This window comes from Micromys minutus (genome assembly GCF_963924665.1).
Source record: "Micromys minutus genome assembly, chromosome: 20".
Classification (NCBI taxonomy): Eukaryota; Metazoa; Chordata; class Mammalia; order Rodentia; family Muridae; genus Micromys; species Micromys minutus.
This window is the reverse complement of record NC_137955.1, coordinates 41,474,935-41,491,811: the sequence shown is the minus strand read 5'-3', so window position 1 is coordinate 41,491,811 and position 16,877 is coordinate 41,474,935. Positions and strand designations below refer to the sequence as shown.

At 38.9% G+C, this 16,877-nt stretch overlaps 1 protein-coding gene and 1 pseudogene across 2 annotated transcripts in view; one reads left to right on the top strand and one right to left on the bottom strand.

Annotated features, from left to right (window-relative positions):
* The window catches only part of FBXL7 (F-box and leucine rich repeat protein 7), a 331,283-nt gene that overhangs the window by 119,613 nt on the left and 194,793 nt on the right, over positions 1 to 16,877 (top strand). The gene's annotated exons all lie outside the window — the stretch shown is intronic.
* Positions 12,806 to 13,809, bottom strand: LOC308433581 (heterogeneous nuclear ribonucleoprotein D-like; annotated as a pseudogene). Its single transcript has one exon. The product of its transcript is annotated as a heterogeneous nuclear ribonucleoprotein D-like (transcript).

Here is a 16,877-nt window from a genome sequence, read left to right as displayed (position 1 = left end):
AGCACTCACAGATTTCAGGACTCCAACATCCATCCATCCCACAGCTAGAACAGGAAATCAAGCCTAGCGATACATACATACATACATACATACATACACACACACACACACACACACACACACACACACACACACACACACACACACACATATATATATATATATATATATATATATATATATATATATATATATATAATAAGGACTGAGGCCAGGGAAGTCACCATAGGGAGAGATGGGGGAGGGGGGAAAGAGAGAAGGAGTGCACACATGTACAGAGAGAGAGGAGCCTGATTGTTGACTTTAATACTTCAGAGTGTTTGCCATGACCAACAATTTGGGGCTGCCTGGAACATTAAAAGTTTATAATTCATGGAACCTGCTATTTAAATCTAAACCAAAGCTCCCCACGCAGCATGAGAAAGAGTTGAGCCTTCTGGGTGGTTTTGAATGAATGTAAAGGAATTAGGCAGGTCCTAGAACCAGTCTGATGGCACGTAACAGTGCAGGTTACCCTCTGCTCCCTTAGGGCAGGGCACATGCCACTGAGGCTCTTGGAAGAAGCTGGAGAAGCAGGGGGGAGGTGTGATCAGGGCCAGAGCTCTTGTCTAGCTTTCTTCTTGTGCGAGCCTCCTACAGTTCTCACATCCTCTGACAAGTGACTCAACTGTGCCACTGTGCTTTTATTTAAGAGAGAAGTGTAGCCGCATTTCCCTTTCATTGAGTGTGAACCTTGCGCTGTTTTCTGATGTTTGTGAGTACTATCATTCTACTCAACCCGATTAAAATTTGTTTTGAGTTTCATTCCCTTTTTACATATACTATACAGAACTTAGATGCTTAGCGGTTTATATTAGAGAGTCTAAAATGAATACTTCTCATGCGTACTTTGAGAAGAAACATTTCTCCCGTGGTAATGTTTATGGGAAATAGAAATAGAGACATCTCAGGCTGCAGAAGTGTAAATGCTCTCTTTAGCAGCAAGAGTTCTACTCCCCAGGCTGCATCACGGAGCCTCTTCTTTTCTAATGGGTTTGAATTATTAGTCTAGCCAAATTCCCCCTACAATACAGTTTTAGGAAGAGGGAACTGGCTACATATTAAACATAAGAGCTGCAATCATTTTGGGTCTTTAGGGGATAGGGATGCTAAAGATAAATCTAGAATATTACATGAACCAGATGATCACTCAGCGGTTGAGCTGCATCCCCAGCCTAAAATTTGAATTTTTGAGAGTGAACAAATTGTAGCTTATAATCACATTGGTCCCCACGACACTGCTTATATTTAGATCCTGGACATGGTGTCTCTTAAACCATACATTGCTTTCTCAGGGCAGAGTAATAGCAGGTTCATCACAAATCTACTAGATGAAGTTGGACACCCTCATTGTTCTTATCCTTACGTTTCTTTTAACTCTTGCCCTAAGGGCAGGGTTGTGAAGATGGATAGAGTACAAAGCTCCTTTAAAATAGCAGGTATTTGATTTGAACCATGCCTTCAAAATCTTATAGTAAGCAAGAATTTAAACATAACCTGACAGATTTTGATGAAATATTGGTACCTATCGGTACAAGGTTTTAGAGACAGGGATTGGTGGGATGAAGGCTTCTTACAGATATAGTTGATGTGCAGTATTTCAGTCTTGAGAGATGTGTCTTTCTCTTTTTATTTTAATTTGTGTGTGTGTGTGTGTGTGTGTGTGTGTGTGTGTGTATGTGTGTGTGTGTGTGTGTGTGTGTGTGTACATGTCTGCTAGCATGCATGTGTCTGTGGGGACATGATTGCAGGCAACTGTGGAATCCAAAGTCATTGGATTCCCTGAGGGTAAATTTATAGGTGGCTGTGAACCAGCTACCTAAAGTGCTTTCTAGGAATTGAACTGGAATTTTTATATTGTAGCAATATTTACTATCTTCAATACCAAGCCACGTTCTCTCAAGAGCCAAAGTTGTGTCTCTTGGTTGTAGGTTATATTGTCTACCACATCTAGGCTCTTCAGACTTGTCAAGGCCTAGAAAGCCTGAGGAGGAAAAGTGTCCAAATTTGTTCTGTCCTGTGCATCTGACTCAGTGTTTGCCTCTCCTGAAAACCAAAATAAATGATTTCTGAAATAGACATTTTAGACAGTTTCTAGTTTTATTCATTAAAAGAGATAATGCTGGGATTTTCTTTTTCCCAGTATGATCTCACTGAGAGTTTGATGTTTGGGCTGATATTTGCTAGAGGAACTTGTTAAAATGGTAATGAGTCTTTCCCTGCCACATCAAAGGAGTAAAGAGAAAGGAGAGAAAAATCGCAAGACTGATTTATTCATTATTTTTTCTGTCTTGAGAATTGCTTCATGTCTGAGGAGTCTTTTAGTCTGAAGATGGTTTCAGTTTGATTTTGTTGCTTTTAAGAATTAAAAATTTTCCCTTTCTTCATTTCCTTTGCCCCTAACCCTCCCTGTCTTCCTTCATCCTTCCCTGGCTCCCTCCTTCCTTTCCTTCCTTTTTTTCTCTCTCCTTTCCTTCAGTCCCTCCCTCCTTCCTTTCTGCTTTTGCTTTGATGGAGCTTCAAGTAGCCTAGGATTGGCTTCCACATCTGATTTTCTGCTTCTCCATTCTGATGTTCAGTTGCAGATATGTGCCCCCATGTGTAGTTTATGTACCAGGGATGGCTTCCATGTCTGAATGTATATACCAGGCAAGTCTTTACTACCTGAAGTAAGTACATCTGTATCCCCGGAACTGAAACTTGATCACCTCAGAGGCTTACAAGAAGCTTGAAGCTTTAGGGAGCCATGCTGTTGTTGCTGGGTTATTTTTATTTTATTCATTCATTCATTCATTCATTCATTCATTCATTCTTCGTTTATTTATTTATTTATTTATTTATTTATTTATTTATTTATTTATTTATTTATTTATTTTTGCATTTAGATGCCATCCCTGAGGTAGTACTCCATACAGAGTTTTAGATATAAAAGGTATCATATGCTCATGAGGAAAGAAACCACTCTGGAGACAGGTTCCATGGCAGATTTTTCTTGTATTATTTTCTTGTCATGACTTCTCCTTTTTGCATTCATCTAGCACAGGAGCAAAGGAAATAGTGAACAGCAAAATGACTTCAGGTCTGTAGATGGTAATCTTGAGGCTTATTTAATCTCTTTTTCCCTAGTTGACCACTCTAGTACTGTGCAGCTTTCTTGGGCAAAGTTGTACTCAAGGCGAGTTTAGGTGAGGCAGTCTTTATGACCATCTAAATATACCATCTTTTAAAAAATGTAGGTGTTTCATTTTGAAAAGACTTTGCTTTGTTTTTATTAAATCAGAGAGTCTACAATAAGTCCCTTATATACCATCATGATAAGAAAACTATTCGGCATTTTATTCTATTTTCTTTAAAAGGATCTTCTTAACCTTTTGTCTTCTTTGCACTAGTCTTACTTGGTTTGATCCTACATAAAGCCTCTACAGAGAGAGCCTTCTGCCAATAACGCAATGAATTAGCCATGCTGTCCCCTTGAAAATAACACGGTAACTGCTGAGCCTCCCTTTCCAGAATGGAATTCTGGCTTATTTAGAGCTCTCTCCCTCCTACCAATCATGGACAGGTAATTGCCTTATTGGTATTTCTAAGAAAGTCTTGGAGGGAAGGAGGCTTAATGGGAGCCGGTAACTGTGAAAGGAAGGGACTTCACTGCAAATCATGATCACCCTGGCAGCAAGGATGGCTGACCATAGCACTTGTACTTAAAACGAGGATGATAGAGTCAGCATTATAACTCATGTAAATTAAAGGTATGGCGTTTGGCACAATAAAAAGGAAACATGCAATGATTTAACTTTGAATATTTATGTACCACTTGATATCATACTAAAAAGAACCAGTATGTAATTGGGAACTTGCTGGCATGTGGAATTCTCTTTTTCTTTCCTCCACGTTAACCAGCCAGCTCCCTAATGAGGGGGTGTTGTTATTTATTTCATTCACAGGTGAAGGAAGTAAGACAAAATGGTCCTGCCTAAACTTACACATCAAGTAAGTGGTCACCTAAGAACCGGACCCAGACAGCACGGCTCCAAAAGGAAGAACTTGAACTAATGCCAGGGAACAATTTTCAGCACATTTAGCTGGAATCAGCCTTGAAGGCTGTCTCAACTGCTGTCTGTGTGGCTATGGCAAGGCCTGGATAGACCTTCCTACATTAGTGGAAATTAGACATTCTCCTGGGCTGATCCCAGCCCTCAAATTGTTTTCAGATGTTCAGAACCGTGGGGTTGCTGGAAATGTTTAACCACCATGTTGTTGATTTCAGTATTCTGTTGTTCTGTGATCTGAAACTCTTGGGTTAGTGTCAATAGTGCACTACCAGGTGATCATAACCTAAGGCCTCAACTCCCGCTGTTTAAAACATGGAGTTGAACTCTATACATCCTGATGGGCCACCTTAGATATGGCTAGCCAGAACCTCAGAAAATGCAAATGTCAACAGTACCCTGGTCAATTCTAGGCTTTATGAGAGTTCAGATTACTTTTGTAGGAGCTGACCTGGTAGGGGTATTGTTGAGTGTTCACTGTGTTGTCTGGGTCACATCATGGGAAAGGATTCTTTTTTATCTGGACTTCAGGTGTTAAGTAGCCCTGCCTAACTTTCTCTGATGCTGTTTTTGAGCATCTTGGATGTGTGGAAGTTTCATATTAAACATCATTGCTGCAACTTCATAATGATAACATGGGAACGGAATGAAATCTGTAACCACATTGGATCTCTTTATATTAAAATAGGAAAAAAATCTTTTCAGTTATTGAAAGTTATCTAGCATTTGCAAGAAAATTTATCAAACAATTTCATTTGGTTTTTATACATTCTGCTGGCTTAGAGCATAGGCATAGTGTCTAGATTTTCAATGCTTGTCCCAAGCAAGCAGTAAGCATCCTACAGTGGATGTTAATACAGACCCCAGATAGCAAAACAATTGCTCTTATTCTGTGTATTGTAAATCTTATTTCTTATTTTCTTCCTTCAGAGGTCATCATACATGTCCCATGCTGTCTCCTGCAGTATGTCACCTACATTTAAATCTAAATGACAAGAGCCAAGTCTAAAGTCTGGCAAGCCAACAGGTTAAATTACTACAAGATGGAGTATTGAAAAAATATTCTGGGAGAATCCAGTTTGTGTTAATAGTACTGTATTAATATAGAGGTACATTAATGTAGTAGTATATTACTACAGTTTATCTTTTCATTCTCATTCCTTTCTATAGCACATGAAAGGTAACTGTGAGTCTGGGAAAAAAGAACATTGTGAAGTCTTTTATTTTGGAATAATGATGGGGCAAAAGAGAATGGTAGAAAACTAATATTTACTGGGAAATTTTGGTATTTCATTGATGGTAGGAAAAATTTTCCATCGGCACAATCAATATAAGCAGAGGAGGAAATGACATCTCCATTTCTTTAAACGAATAGACCTAAGAAAAGAGAAGGACACACTTTACCTAACCTCATGCACCGAAGTTTCTGCACCAGAATTCTGAGACCAAAATGCCTGTTGCTTCCTTTTTCTCAAGCTGGCTTTCTAAAGCCCAGAGGTGAGAGCAAGGATAAAATGTTACCCAAGAATGTCAGAGTACTACCTGATAAAAAGTTCCTGTACAAATGTGCTTTAATGCAGCAGCAACCAAAGCATCATTCAGAGAGTGAACGCCAAGGTACTTCTGAAAACTGTGCTTTAGTTTCTTTACTACTTAAAAGTGTGTTTCCATTGACATTGAAGCCATTTGTAAACAGAAAGTTGAGTGGGGACTTGCTTAGTTTTATGGGATATTATAGTGTCTTCTTTTAAAAGGTAATGTCTGAATTAGAGACAGATCTACCTGACTGATGCTGATATCCATGTCTTTAAAGTATAGGCAAAACAATCATTGTGTGTAAAGCAGAAGTGATCCATATGTTGTCATATAGGATGTGATTCGGGACTCTAGTACCAGGTGTGCCATGAAGGAACTGCTCTTCTAATAATATAGCCACTTGTTTATTTTAATATTTTGGAATATGGTAATTTTGTGTGTTTGTGTCTGTCTCTCTCTCTCTGGTGTGTGTTTATGTGTATCTTTGTGTGCCTGTGTGTCTTGTCTGAAATAAAGACTGATTTAACCGCTCAGTATCCAAAGAGCTAAGTGGGTCAGACTCAGCTTCAACTTGGCCAACTGGAGCAGCTCGGCTGCAGGATAGTCTCTGACCACTTCCCTACGCATTTGTGTGGAACGTATTTTTCTATCCAGGCTGTCCTGGCCACAGTAATTTTCCATGCTCCCATCTTTTTGTCTTATGCCCCTGTTGAAGACTTTCAATGAGCAACGGACTCCAACTAAAATGAGCTTTCCCTCAAACTATGGAGAAATGACCACTTGAAGTCCCGGTCTGTAACTTTTATTGCCTCTGAATGTGCTCATCAGAATCCCAGCCAAGTCAATTTTAACTCACTGGAGCCAGAATTGTTCTGCTTTTAGGAAAGTGGCCATATTTTCATTTACTTTGTGATGCATTTATTTTTCTTCTTAACACAGTAAGCATACATTTTAACATTGTAAATCTATTGAGCTTTCCTCATTGGCTGCTTTGATAATACATTATTGGTTTGGTATTTTGACAAGGACAGGTCCTGAATTTATAAAAGTTCCTGCCAATCTATGGAACAGTAGAGCAGATGAAGGAAATTCACGGACAATGGTCTCGGTGATGTTACGAGCCCCTGAGATGGAATGGGATTGAGGCGGGTATCATATTTTTGGCAGAATAATCCTGAGCTACCCAGATAATCTGTCTCAGCCACCTTATTTGTGTATTTAGGCAAGTAGATTTGTTTCTGGCAGTATGTAGCTATCTAAAGGTGTCCTTGTGGTTTTGGTTTTTGAAACATTAATCATACAAGCGTATAACCACAGCTTATTGCTCATAAGTCATCTCAATGGAAACATCAGGGAAAGATGCTGAGGTGATTGGTTCAATGCCATTTCAATATCTGTCTGAGAGTCTGAGTTACACATTAGCAGGTCTCTCTGTCCGTGCTTCTGCCCTGGGGTTGGGGTTGTTCCAGCCCTCCTTTGTCGCATCAGCTTTCCAGAGGCATCAGGGACAAACCCTGATTAGAGCTGGACAGATACAAGGAGTTCCAGCAACATCCTCTGGGCATTTTCTCCAAGTAACACCTGTTTGTATCTGATGCTGACCGTCAGTCCCTGGAAGAAGATTTTTGCCTAATTCCAAGATGTACTATAATGTTGCAGGAAACCAGGCAGTGTGGGCTTGATGCCAAGTTAGGAAATGGATCAGTAGAATAGAGCAACGTCCAGAAATAAGCCTATACAATTGATTTTTTAAAAAGTAAATATGAAAAAGTAATCCTGTGGGAGAAAGGATAATCTTTAAAACAATCAGTGCAATAATAACTGGGAAGCCACATTGCAGCAAAATTTACTGTGAGAGCCAGATAACTCAAAATGGACTGCAAATGGAACAGAAGAGCTGACCATAAAACCAATAAAAACAAACAGGATATTATTTCTAAGGCCGGGGGAAATGATTCAGTAGGCAGAAGAAGTTGCCATGCTAATGTGAGAACATAAGTTTGGATACCCATAACTCCTATGAATAGCAGATGTGGTAGTGCATGCCTGTGTCTACACCAAGCTCTACACCAAGAAGATGGGGATAGAGTTATGTATGCAAGTCTATGGAAGTCATGGGCTAGAGATCCTGCCCTACTCTGCTGAAGAACAAAAGGGATTCTCTTACAAACAAGGTGAAAACCAACAAAAGACACCTGAGGTTGTCACTTGACCTCTGAACCTGCACTGAACATAACAAAAAAGAATATGTGTAGAAGGGAACATTTTAATAGTTTGCCAACATTTATAAAATATGAAAAAGATGCATTAAGAAAAATGAATTTCTTTTAAATTTGTAACATTTTACTTCTGAAAAGCATTCTGAAAGGGACTTTAATAGCTATGAAAATCCTACTTAGGAAAAAAAACAATCAAATAAATACACAGTCTAGCATATATTCAACTGAGGATTACCTGGAGACATGGGATAGGAGAGAAGCTTTCTGGTAGGGCACAGTGATAGTTTTATGTTCAGTTACTTGATAAACTATTAGAGTTGCAAGCAATATACATATAATAAACCTAATAGATTCTGTACAATTTAACCACCAATAAAGCCAGCATTAATATACTAACCCACGTATAATATATATGTGGTTACTATATAAACGTATTAACCACAGTGGTCACTAATGTACAGGACTAATGAATGTCGAGGTCATCCATCGCCTCCCTTGCTAGCTGGTGACCGTATTTTTAGGGTTTCTTTTAAATGTGCTCCCATGACTGTTCCTATAGCATGTTGGTTTTTGAACTCGACAATTCCATGTCCTGGTTCAGGCTGACTCCTATGTGAATGAGATGTTCCAGTTCTACACATTTGGCTTTCACAAGTCTATCAGTTTGGAGAGTGTATTTCCCTATTGGACACTTCTAATTGCCGCTGTGTCCTGCTCTGCCAGGCTCTAACACCTGAATGGCAACCCTCAGCCTTCAAATGAGTTTGCCAAGGAAACATTTAGCTGAGGTCAGAACACTCCTGTGACTCATGTGAACTCATCCTCAAACTTGCTCTTCACTTAGCAATTAGTGGCTAAGGCCACATGCTGGGCCACATCTAACTGATTGGTTCTTGCCTATGCTGGTAGCTGTATTAAGAATTTAAAGCAGGGACAATACTGTATCCATCTGTTACTTTGTGCTGAAATGTTATAGAACCAAGAACAGCCTTTAAACTGGGGAACATGGAAGTCACTACAATTTAAATTTATTTTAAAGATTTATATTTGGGCCACGAAACAGACATTGAGAACTTGTTTTGTAATTTACTGGGAAACGGACATTTTTCTCTTTTAAAAATTGCCTTCATCTTTTTCTTTCCATCTGCATATATTCTTTTTCTTTGCTTTCTTAAATGAACTAACATGTCAAAGTCTCTTTTTTCTTGTCCAACTCATGTGCTCAACTTTCTCTTCTTTTTCTACCTTGCTTTGTCTGTATGCACAGCTAAGTTCCTTCCTGTTTTCCTGCATTAGTTTGTTTATTTCTTGGACATTTGCCCTCTTCACTGAGGAATGCCTCTTTGGCAAGGGTAGAAATAGTTTCTGCTTTTCTCTAACACAGTGGTTTTCAACCTGGGGGTTGTGACCCCTTTGGTCCATATAGGGTATCCTGTATATCAGACATTTCTAACAGCCTCAAGATTATAGTAATGAAATAGCAAGGAGATTATTTTCTGGTTTGGGGTCACCACAACATGGGGAACTGTATTAAAGTGTCACAGTTATGATGGTTGGGAACCACTTCTGTTAACATGCATAGTGAAGGCTTACAAGTTTGATATAATTTCCCCTGTGTAATGTTGGAATACATCTCTGCATGGATTATAGCCTGGGTCACTGTAGTCAGAAGTGAGTCACAGACATATTGCCACATTCTGAGACTTCCTTATTACATCTTTTCAAAGCTCATATTCACCCATTTTCTACATCACTTCCTGACGTATAAGATATTTCACTCTTGCCACAGGTCATACCTCAGTGTTGTGAGATCTTACTAGCTCATTTAAGCATCCATTTACAAGAGCATACCACAGTTTTGTTCTGTATACCTAATACATATAACCTATGCACTCCTTTAATTATTTCTGTATTTTGACCTCACAATTCATGTGTGTATGTGTGTGTGTGTGTGTGTGTGTGTGTGTAATGTTTTCATTTGGTGTCTCTTGTGTTGTGGGTAGATTTTTGTTTTCACTATTCCCATTGGAAATACTAGACCTGAAAGAAAACCAGGGTTTTATTTCAAGGCACCCAGTGATGCTGGTGACTGGTGATCAGGTCTCTATGTCAAAGAGCTTAATCACAGCCTGATTTGCCCAATAGGGATTCACATTTTTAGTGGGAAGACCCTTAAAACATCTCACTTAATTTTGCCTTTCAATCATGTGGTATCACCACTAAGTATTATTAAGAGTGTAATAAAGGGTGTTAATTGAAGCTTTGAACCTTTTTAAAAAATAATTTTATCAATTTTTTGAGAATTTGATAGATGCACACAAAGTATTTTAATCAGCCCCATCACCAATACCCTAGCCAACTCCTCTGGACTCTCTCCCATCCGGTCCCATCCCCTCTTTTTTTATGATCTACTTAATACAGTTAATGCTATCTTGCACATACATGCACATTTTAAGAGCAGGCTTGAGATATGTGAAAGTCATTAGCCAGTTAAAAGATTATAAAATATGAAGCCAATTTCAAATGTGTGATTGTTAATTAAAAAAACAAACCTAAAGGTGTGAATAACCCTTCCTTTACCCACAAGTCCTTTTTGTGGTTGTCTGCAATGAGACTGTTGTTTTTGCTGTGCTGAACCTACCAGCAATGACAGGCACCTCTTGCTTCTTTTGACTGCACATGTCCAAACTGATTTCACTTTTCTTCAAAGTAGTATTCCTTCCCTAAAAATGTTAATGACTTTGACGCAAACCTAGAAAACTCATAAACATCATTTAAAAGCAATGAACCTGTCAACACATGGAAACCTGGTTTATGGTCAATGCAAATGTCCATTTAACTTCAATTGAATCAAATAAAGCAAACAGTGAACTAATTAGACTCAACTAAGCTGACTTAACCTCCCATCACCAGTGAAACCAATTATTTCTCAGGGGAATGTTTGTTTCTTTTCAGTCTAGAGCAAGAGTGGGTAACTCCTTGGCCTACTCCTAAATGGGTTCCAAATCAGGCCAGAAGGAATTAGCAATTCCCAGTAACTTACCTTGACATGGAAATAGTAGGGTCTTTAATGACCTCATTTGCATCTCTGAGAAAGCAGCCAGGCATCTACTTGTGTAGAAATAAGTTTAAAATCGAATGACCTGCTTTTTAATGGTGTAAAGCAAAGTTATTTTAAAGTAAAGTGTAATGCAAAACAGATTTCTAGCAAACTGGTCACTGTCAGCTTGCAGACTCCTTACTGTTTGAAGGTGTGATAAGTTTTCGGAAGCAATCTCTTTATTTTAATATTCTTGATGTCTATTGCCTATGGCTCTTTTTCATCTTGAATTTACTTTCTGAAGGATTCAAGGTTATTCGGAGTATTCAAAACCTCTAACTATTCCCCAAAGCTATACTCTCTGAACAGAGTTTCTTCCTGATTAGGAAAACAGCCGCCTGGTTTGGCCCCTTGAAATACTGAACTATGAGCGATACTATCCAACATTTTTGGTGGTTTTCTCTGTGCGTGTTGGATAAATTTTGGATTGGTGAGGCTGAAATTTCATTTTAGAAGAAAAAAAAAATCATGTAATAGGATTCTTCTATCAGCTCTCTCTGCTGTTTAGATATACACTGTGGGCTCTGTGTTTATGGATCTCTAGAATGTAAAAATACACATCAAAAATTTGTATGATGCTTTTCACCTTTCATACTATGTACACACAATTGGCAAAGGGTTGCTGGAATGTTCTGTGTGCAATGGTGTCTGTAGAACACTGGTTTGGAGAAATGGGTGTAGCCTGATTACTGAAGCATCCCACGTCACAATATGTGCTGTACCATACGTCAGACACTCTGTGTTGACTTGTGAAGTGCAGACATAAACAAAAGCTGTGTTACTCTCTGTCACAAGACAAGTTGACTTGCAAATACAACTTCTAGCTAAATTAATGCTCATCTCATGCATCTGTTGTATGGCATGTTGCAATCAGCCAAGACCCAGACAATAGTCTAATGTCTTAGTCAGCATGCCTGCAATTATGGTTTCAATGAACCTAAAACAGTTCTGTTTCTGTGAGTTCAGACATGTTATCCATTTCCCATGGTCTTGGGTAACACATTTACCCTTTCAAAACGTAGATTCTTGGATCAGGAAAATCGAGAGCAACTGAAGCTCATTATATTGAAATTCCCTTTACTGAAATTATGCACAGGGAAGGTGAAGGACTCACAGAGTCCAGCATCACAGACTGTGTCACATCACAGAGCAGCAACACTGCCATGACCATTTGATGTCCTGAGTCTTTAGTACTGTGGCCTCAAGTGCTCTTTTGTCCTCTGTTCTTCTCCTCATTATGTTTCCATCTTTCAAATGTGTCAGAGGGGCAAACTATACAGTGTAACCTGACCTTAGGGTCATTTTGTACACCATTTGCCCTGCCGCCTCACCCTCCTAAGAGCTGTGGCTATGGATACAGGTCATTCACCAAGCTACAGTGATCTCTTTATGATAGTTATGTGCCTCACCAGAGCTCTACACTGTTATGATCAACTCGGATGTAGTATCACATGATTTTTGTGTACAATTACGCTTACCTCATTATTTTGTTTAATATACTATTAAAATTTTACATAAGTGCAGTTTTTTCCTTGTGTGCTTACTGGTGAGTTCATAATCAACAGTTGTAGTTCTTTTTTTTTTTTTCACGTAAGGAAGCATTTATTTGAGGTTTAACATAAAACCACACAAATAATAATTTGTATAAACACAAATCCACATTGAGTCATAACACAGGTAGCAAAGGACAAAGTAAAAACAAAGGAACTAGTTGGTAGCTATATATAGTTGGACACAATTGTGTCGTGTCCACTACAAAGTCTTTTACAAAATATTCATCTTAGGTCAACAGAAGACTAAGCAATCTTCAATGTTGTCCTGTAAAGATGGTTTCTTTACACCTGCTCTCCCAGGGACCTCCTTTAGTAGGGTTGGCAATTGTTCTGGTGATTGCCACCCCCCCCCTGCGGGATGCCTTGCCGTAAGTGCTCTGCTGACCGCTGTGGCCTGCATACCCCCGTCCATATTCATAGTTCCCATAGTTATACCCAGTATAGTCATAGCTGCCATAGCCACTATAGTTCTCATCGCCACCATAGGCACTATTATAATTTCCATATCCTTGATCATAATAGTTATTAAATCCTTGGTTCCAGTTTTGGCCCTGACCTCTTCCACGTCCCCTAGCACCACCTCTTCCACCAGCTGCAGCCCCTCTGCCACCTTTCTGTTGCTGCTGCTGTTGCCTGTACACCTCTTTGGGTTGTGCAACTTTGATTTCACACTTCCCAGAACCTATTTGATGGTATCTGCTTTCTAACGATTTCTTTACTTCATCTGTGTATGTGATAAAACAGAATCCTCTTCTTTCATTTGTTTTTGTATCCACGGGAAGCTAAATATTTTCTATCTCTCCAAAGGCTCCAAAGTATTCTTTAATTTGTTCTTCTGAAGTATCTGGACTCAGTCCACCCACAAAAACCTTTTTAGGGGGTTCTTTCCCCTTTAACGCTTTGGCTCTTTTGGGGTCTATCAATTTGCCATCCAGTTTGTGTTCTTTCAGTTCCAAAACCTTATCCACACTAGCAGCGTCTTTGAAAAGCACAAATCCAAATCCTCTTGATCTCCCAGTGACTGGATCTGTTTTAATTGTGCAGTCTACAACTTCCCCAAATCGAGACAAATATTCAGCCAGATCTTTCTTGCTTGTATCCCAGCTCAAGCCTCCAATAAACATTTTACCGTCGTCCTGCTGGTTCTTGCTCGCGTTGATCTTGGAACCCTCTGCGAACTCCTCTATGTTGCTGTATTCATTCATGTCCTCCATGGTGTCGGAGCCTTTGGCAAGGGGGTGCTGGCACGCAGTCCGGGTCCCGGCAGCAGCGGCGGTGGAGCGTTGTATGGAGCTAGATATAAAATGGCGGCAGAAGAGCAACAGTTTTAGTTTTTAATGTATAGCAGAAATTAGAATTATGCATGAAGAGAAGGATAATTTCACAAGTGCTTGCTAAAGACAGACTTTTAGGTCTGGTTTTAAATGAACTTTGGGAAGCTGTATATAGTTTCATGTGAGTTATGGTCATTTTTAAGCATGTCAGCTTTTTGGTGTTTTATAGGTTGTAAGGATGTGTGCATACATGTAGTTTCTATAGTACAGACTACATAAATGTGGTTCCTATAGTAGGAATGAATTTTTAATGGACACATTACTCTGAAAGCATAACACATGTAATAAAAGATAGACACTGTCCCTCTGACAGTGCTCCTAACACTTGTCAAACTGTATAATATAATTATATATAATTATATAATTATATATAATGTCATTACTTACATGACATATAGGCCATATGGTTGATATACTGTGGAATCAAATACAGCTAGAAAAAGAGGCTGAAGTACAAAATGGTAATGATTCTGTTCATAGCCATATGTGGGAAACACGCCATATATTACCCAGGAATGAACTTCATAAGAGAACTATAAATTTATGATAGACATAAACATACCGAAACAGACCATGTTCATGAGTGGGAAGATCTAATGTCATCCCAATGCCACCATTTTTGATATTAGAATATAACATTAATGCTGTTTCGACCACAGTTCAATGCCCCTTTTCTTTAGAATGTTAAAGTGATTATAAACTTTCTCTTTATTTTGTTCAAGCATGTACCCCACATGTGCTGTTTTTTATTCTTCAATACGCACCACTTGTCTTTCTGGACCTTTTATTAAAGATATATTGAAGAATGAACTTGAAAACATCTCAGAACATATTGAGCTGAAATAATAAGATAGTTTGCCTTGCTATAAATAAAAATTGGATATGTAACTACTTCAAGCTGTATATACTGACCTGTAGTAAACAAGGATCACATAGGAAAAAAATTGGAGATCATTTAACACATATTTGAAGATGGTATTAAAATTGGTAGCTAAATAATATATTATTTCTTTGGTGCACATGAGAAATCTAACTTGGCCTTTTAAAATATTAAAATTTTGTTTTTATTTCATTATATAACATTTTAGAAATGCATGAAAATGGTCTGAATGTTCAAACATTGGTCATTATCAATCTTGAAAGATGCTAAAGGGGAATATTATATGGTTATCATAGAGGTTGGTGTTTTTAGCCTCATGACCCCATCCATAAAACTACAAAGAAAATTTGCATGCTTGATTCCATGACATCTAAACATACATGGTAGACTCCATGTAGTAGAACTTCAAATATTTGCTGATTGGTGACTTTAGCATGGAGTTTTGTCTTGGGGGAACTCTGCCTCCTAAACATGAGCACAGAGCTGAGCTGGCCCGGTCCCTCCTGCAGCTGGCCTTGAGGCTTCCTTCTGTCTTTATGCTAGAAGAAAGTGACGCTTCCTGACATCAAGTATGCTGAGGGACAGAAACATCCAACAGTGTGCATCAGAGCACTGGCCAAGAGAGCTTGGGGGTGAGCAGGCAGGCTGGGTAGAGGAAGATGAGCTACTTAAACATGGATGCTGACCATCCTGCTACATCATGAAAGATCAACTCCTTCTTTCTCCTTGGACCTTTTCTGATCTCTCCTTGCTGCTCATGAATCTTATTGTGTTGAAATCCGTAGGAACAAATTGTGTTTGCAACCAGGAATTCTGAGTCACCCCCTGAAAGGTCCAATGACAGATGACACGCTGTGCGAAGATAATTACAGTCCAAACAACAAAGGGTCAAAACAACCAGAGGAAAGTATGTGAGTGGGGTAATGAGTAGTGTACTGGAGGGAAAATGCAAAGAGAACACAGCCTCCTTGACAATTAGGAAAACAATAAAAATGGAAAGGCTTATCTGTCACGTTTGTTCAAACTAAAACTATCCTGAGACTGCAGGCCTTGTGCGGATGGCAGAAAGGAAATGTTCTTACACCCTTGCAAATAAGAATTCTTGGCAAGAAGCAGTGACTACAACTACAGAGAATGGTGTGGCCAAGTGGGAACACTCTAAATGGTCCTGGGCCATCTTTAGCTTCTTTAACAATCATTGATTGGCCCCCTCTGCATGTAACCTAAGGATGGTTCGGAGAATTCTAAGGAACGTACAGACTCCCTGGTTCCACTGATGGAAAGGATGAGACCACTAACAACAGATGAATCCTGCAGCTGAGGGCTCTTTGTTTCTTTCTACCAATGTATTTGGAAGTCTTGATTTATGATTTTCTTTGTTCTGTTACTAAGACTTTCTGAACTTGTTTACCACATTGCTACATGAAAGTCGGGATAATCGTAATCTGTGCTTATAGTCACATTTCTTTTCAAGATAAATTTCTCTTCTCCCCTAGAAGATAATAGTTGTGGGTTTCTTTGTTTGTTTTCTGTGGACACCATGTTGATGGCAGATGTAAATCTTTGGGAAATTGTGACCTAGACATGCTTTTTATTATAAAAATGTACATGGCCATACATCTCTATTTCACTCATAGGAATCTATCCAAAGACAAAATTCATAGATTTAAAACAGGTGACCAAGGCTGAGAAAAGTGTAAGTACTATTGCACAGGACTTGGGTTTGGTTCACAGCACTATGGTCATTCACAACGGTCCATCACTCTAGCTAAATTGGATGCAGTGCCTTCTTCTGACTTCTGCAGGCACCACACACATATGCGGGACACAAATGTACATGCAGGCAAACTCATACACATACATTTTTAATTTAAGTATACATTACATAAAAATGTATATACCAGGCTGTTTTATTTTGAGATGGAGCTAGAATGTGAAACATCTGGAAAGGACTCAGATGACTCTCCGAGGGAGAACCATGATGTAAGAAGTATTCTGAGTCCAGACGTCTATCAGTGCTAAAGCAGGTTTTCCTTAGACAAATGAAGACTTCTAATGACAATATTTTCCTTTCAAGAAGACCATAAAGCATGTATAAGCTTACTTTAAGAAGCAAATTTACTATTATAGAGAATTGTTAATGGTACTTACATTATAAAGAAGATAT